The following is a 5958-nucleotide window of genomic DNA, read 5'->3' as shown; positions in this document are numbered from 1 at the left end:
GGTTCCTGAATTTTACCTATTTCCAGAGAAGAATATTTTAATACACTATACAGTCCTGAACCCACATTCACTGGACTTCATAACACCCTATTCACCACTCTATCCCTCAGTGCCCAGAGTGGGTTCAGGGAGAGGGGTTTGGGTAGCTATGCTGTGCTGGCTCTATTCCCAATGCCATCCAGCAAACAGGCTCAATATAATAATGGCATAGCCTGGGCTAGCAGCCCTGAGGACCTGCTCCTGAGGTCCTATAAAAAAAGTTCTATAAAAATACATAAGGAAATTCACATTAGTCTTTTAACTTAATTATTCCAGTTTATCAGATACACCAAGCCATGCAAACCACATTAATCTTGCAGCAATACAATGTCAACATCATCATGAACACCTTGCAAAAGTAGTTCCCCTGTGTATGTAACAATCTTCCTTCGTTTTGCAGCTTTCAGAGTTCCTACCAATGCTTCAAAGAGATTGGCACATCTGTCATTCTGGAAGAGGACCCCAAACTTCACACTTAATTTTCCATCAGCATTTTTGGAACCCAGGCGATTAATTTCCTCCACCAGGAGGTTAACTTCATGTTCCACATTCATTGCTGACTCTCCGATTGCTTCCTTCTTCACGGAAGAGCTGCTGCTGCGTGGGTCTGAGCCCTGTACCCTGGGGAGGAACAGTCCAAAGGGCCTTTTCTGGTGAACTTTCACTATTGAAGACCAGTTCACTTCCTGATGGGCAACCATTGCTGGCCATGGGACCCATCATTGTGGTTTGTGTCCCTGGTGAGATCCCCTTGAAGAAAAATAATTTTTTATTTAAAAGTGGCCATCAATTGGACACAGCATTTGTGTTAGGGATGGGGCTTGTGTCCACTTCTCCTTTCAGCTCTAAGAGTCCATCAGGTGCAGACCCATGCAAGCCCTGTGCATGCTGCCGCAGTCTCTGTGAGTGTGTATGTGTGCAACTCTGTTGTATGTAGAAGGTCTTGATGCTTTGATAGGCTCCATCCCCTCTGGCTCTTACAGCCTTATCCCCTCCTGTCCCACAGATTTCCTGAGCTCTCAGTAGAGGGGCTTGATGGAGACATTCTTTTAAGAGCTGAGTGTTCCAAGGTCTCTCTTTCTCTGTATATTGTCTGGCTGTGGGCCCCATCTGCTAAAGGAGGAAGCTTTGCTGATGATGGCTGAGTATAGTATAACATTGTTCGGAGTCATTTATAGCTAAGTTCCTTTAGTAAAACAGTGTGTGTTATTTTCCTCTTGATCCCTCACTATCTAGTGTCATGTTTGTAGCCACCCAAGCAGCAAGGTTTTTGAGTAAGGATTTCATCTCATGGAGTAGGCCTTAAAGCTAGTATTGGCTGGTGACTACCACAAGCCTTGTGCTACTATTGCTTTTGCAGGCAGATCACTCTTGTAGACCAAAGTGTTTGTAGTTGGGCTTGTGTTTACCTTTCTCCTTTGGTAGTGTGCAGTCTATCTTCTAATAACATGAATTACTAGTGCATAGGTGTTAAGGTTTTAGGCAGACCACATATCAATCATGCCTGGCATGGTGGTTTGAATAGGAATGGCCCTGGTAGGCTCATATATTTGAATGCTTAGTCACTAGAGTGTGCCACTATTTGAGAAGGGTAAGAAGGTATGGCCTTGTCACAGGCATGGGCTTAGAGGTTTCAAAAAGTGGAAGCCTAGTGTTTCTCTCTCTCTCTCTCTCTCTCTCTCTCTCTCTCTGTAAGAATGTAACTCTCAGCTACCACTGCAATGCCATGCTCCCACCATGCTCTCTGTCATGACGATAATGGGCTAAGCGTCTGAAACTGTCAGGAAGTCCCTAATTAAATGTTTTCCTTTATAAGAATTGCCTTGGTCATGGTTTTTATTCACAGCAATAGACACCCTAACTTAGTCACCTTGAACTGGAAACCTAAGCAGCTTCTTGGGACTAGTGATATTATGGATCTTAGAAAAGACTGTACTACTGCCACCTTGCTAATTCTCTACTACATTCAAATTCTTATACTAACAGATAAGTGTAGCTATGACACCTCCATCAAAGAGATTTCTCCTTTAACAGCAAATGGAGACCATGACAGAAAACCACAACTGGACACAATGTAGATGTCAATGGATTGTAGGTAGTCCAGCCTCAATCAATACTCATGCATCACAGCTCCTGCATATATGGCTCAGAGAACATGGAGGAAGAGGGAAGAGAAAGATTATAAGAGCCAAAATACCAAGAAGTCTTGTGCATACAATCTCTCCTAAATATGGCTATATAAACAAGACCAAATAATGGCAATATCATTGGATATGTTAATATGTTAGGAACAAGAAACATGACACACACACACACACACACACACACACACACACACACACAAACCCTCAAAATCCCTACAGAATCAACTAGCCTGAGCCCATAAAAGCTCACTGAGACTGAAACACCAACCAGAGTCCATGCATGGGATGGACCTAGGCCCTCTACACAGATGTAACAGATCTGCAGTGTGGTCTTGTTGGGAGCCATTAAGGCAACGCTATTGTCCTGATCTCTGAATTGGGCCTCTCCCCCCAAGAAGAAAAGAGGGTCAAAAGCGGGCCACCGACACATGGATTCCGAGAACTACGGGATGTTCCAGCCCTGGGTCATCACCGCTCTCCTGACCACACCCTGACACCACCAAGTTCCTGCTTCCCCGTGTAGCTGTCAAAAGAAAGAATTTCTATTGCCCCCCCTTCCCATAAGTACTTCTCCTTTTGCTTGTATTGCCCCATCCCTCCCGCTGATAAGTATCTGTACTTCCCCGTTTCCTTGTGCAATTCTACTGCCCCATCCTTCCTGCTGAAAGGCACTTCCCCTTTTGCTTGTGTATTTAAACCTTGGGCCTGGCTAATACATTTTGGGGTCTTGATACAACTTCAGAACCGTTTCCGTGTCGTTACTCGTACAAGACCCTCGTCTCTCTCTAACCCCCATTTGGTTATTAGGAGGAGGTCCCCTCGAGACCCTCGAATAACTGGACCTGCTGGATGGGTCATGGTCTTCATGTGGAGCCCCTAACAGCAGAAGCAGGGGCTGTCTCTGATTCTCTTGCCTGCTTTAGATCCCTTTCCCCGAACTGGCTTGACTCAATGGGAGAGAAGCCTAGTCCTACTGCAAGTTGATAAGCCAAAGAGGGTTGTTATCCATGGGAGGCCTCCACTTCTCTGAGGAGAGCAGAAAATGAGCTGGGAGGAAGGGAAGAGAGAGGGAGAGACTGGAGGAGGGGAGGAAGAGGAAGCTGTTGTTTGAATGTAGTGTAATTAATTAATTAATTAATTAATGAAAAATTTACAAAAATAGCAACCAGAATATATAAGCAAAAGAGCACTAAGACAAAAATAAAATTTCCAAGCAAAGCAACATGAGACAAAAAGACTATAAAACTACCATTGAGTTCCATTTGTGTTGGGTAACAAGCCCAGGCACAGGGCCTAGGAGGAGTGTGGTTAATACACCCAATGAGAGTGCAAGTAGTAATTGCAGGTAGCTTCTTGCTTAAGAGTGGGAGTCCTTGTCCATTTCCCCATCGCAGCATGGGACTCCATCTGGCTTGACCAGGACCTGTGTGTGCTGTCACATCACGGTCTCTGAGTTCATCTGTGCTTCAGACCTGCTGTCTGGGAAGCACTGTCTCCTTGGAGTCATCTACCACCTCTGGCTCTTACAAACTGTGACAAGGGCTGTATGTTGACTAGGGTGATTCCATTTTGGCACCTTAGGTGAATTTTGTCTTGCTGAGAAAAGTGCCAGTAAGGGAGGGTTGGGGGGCAGGGGGGAGCGGGACTGAAGAACTGTTCCAGGAAGAAAAACAACTCAAGGATGTGGTGTTTTGGCAAAGATTGGCCTGACCTATTTTTGCTAATTGCATATGCCTTTTGTAACTATCAGCTTAGTTGCTGTAGTGGGAAAGGAACTCTGGGGTTCTCCGGCCAGGATGTGGTTTCCTTGATTAAATATGGACCCTGAAAAAGGCTCTGGACTACACTTGGGCCCCAAATACCCAGGTGTAGTCACCAGCTAGCTGATTTCAATTGGCTCTTAGGCTGTGTCTGAGTGTTCTTCTCCAGTGTGATCCTCAAATCAAAACTGTTCATTTCCTCTTCAGCATAGCTCCCTGTTCCCCCAAGAGTTCAAAGTTCTCTCACTCTGCCCAATCCAGCGGTGGGTCCCTGTGTTAGATCCCATCTGCTGCAAGAGGATGCTTCTTTGATGATGGCTGTGCAAGACATTGGCCTATGAGTATAGCAAAATGTCCTCAGGAGTCACTTATTGTCAGATTCCTTAAGCAGAACAATAGGATTTGGTTTTCTCTAGTTTCCTGGACTATCTAGGCTCAGGTTCTTTCCATTTCTATAAGAACCGCATTGGAATTTAATGGAGATTGCATTCAATCTACAGATCACTTTGGTAAGGTGGCCATTTTCACAACAGTAATCCTACTGATTCATAAGCATGAGCAATCTTCAATTTCTTTTTTCTGTCTCTTAAAGGTTTTTATCATACATGTCTTTCACTTGCTTGCCCAGAGAGATATTTCCTCCCTTCCTCCCTTCCTCCCTTCCTCCCTTTCTCCCTTCTCTTCTCTCCTCTCATCTCCCCTTCCTTCCTTCCTTTCTTCTTTCCTTTCTTTTTTTCTTTTTTCTTTTTTTTCGAGACAGGGTTTCTCTGTATAGCTCTGGCTGTCCTGGAACTCACTCTGTAGACCAGGTTGGCCTCAAATTCAGAAATCCACCTGCCTCTGCCTCCCAAGTGCTGGGATTAAAGGTGTGCACCACAACACCTGGCTCTTTCTTTCTTTCTTTCTTTCTTTCTTTCTTTTTCTTTCTTCTCTTCTCTTTCTTTCTTTTTTCTCTTTTGAAGCAATTATGAAAGGTACTGTGTCGTAGTTACTACTTTATCGCTGGGAAAAGATACCATAACCAAGGCAACTCTTATAAAAGACAGCATTTAATTGAGCACTTGCTTATAGTTTCAGAAGTTTAGTCCATTTTTATCATGATGGGGAGCATGGTACCATGCAGGCAGTTGCTGTAGCTGACAGCTACATCCTAATCCATAGGCAGAGAGAGTGATGCTTGGCCTTGCAGGGACTTTTGAAACCTCAAAGCCCATCTCCAATGACACATTTCTTCTACCAAGGCCAAACCTACTAATCCTTCTAATCTCTTTAAATAATGCATCCCTGATAAATGAGCATTCAAATATATAAGTCTACTGGGACTATTCTTATTCAAAACACCACACATTGTTGCTCTAACTTCTTTCTTAGTGTGTTTGTTATTTGTATATAGGATATTACTAATTTTAGTGTGTTAATTTTATATCCTGCTAGTTTGCTGGAAGTGTTTATTGGCAGTAGAAGTTTGCTGGTAGAATTTTAGAGTCTTTATGTGTACAATTATATTATTGGCAAATAAAGATGCTTTGACTTCTGTCTTTTCTATTTCCATCCCCCTTGATCTCCTTCAGTTATACCACTGCCCTAGCTAAGACATCAAGTACTATATTGTAGAGAACAGACATTCTTGTCTTATTCCTGGTTTTAGTGAGACTGCTTTGTGTTTCTCTCCATTTATGTTAATGTTAGCTGTGTGCTTATCTTTATTATGGTGATGTATGTCCTTTGTATCCCTAGTCTACCCAGGATTTTTATCATGAAAGGGTGTTGAATTATGACAAAAGCTTTTTATTCATCCAAAGAGATAATCTATTGGCTCTTGTCTTTTAGTCTGTTTATGTGGTGGGTTATGTTTATTGATTTATGTATGTTGAGCCATCCATGAGTCTCTTAGATCATTGGTACTCAACCTATGTGTTGTTAAACATACAACGGTCATGTATCAAATATGCTGCATATCAGACATTTATATTATGACTCATAATAGTCGCAGGGTTACACTTACTAAGTACCAA

General features: G+C 43.1%; 1 pseudogene; it reads right to left on the bottom strand.

Moving 5' to 3' along the window:
- Positions 1–292: 292 nt before the first annotated feature.
- On the bottom strand, positions 293–740 carry Gm6314 (annotated as a pseudogene).
- Positions 741–5958: the final 5218 nt, after the last annotated feature.

This window comes from Mus musculus, chromosome 7, assembly GCF_000001635.26.
Source record: "Mus musculus strain C57BL/6J chromosome 7, GRCm38.p6 C57BL/6J".
Taxonomy (NCBI): domain Eukaryota; kingdom Metazoa; phylum Chordata; class Mammalia; order Rodentia; family Muridae; genus Mus; species Mus musculus.
Note: the sequence above shows the minus strand (reverse complement) of the source record. Positions and strands in the feature narration are given on the sequence as shown.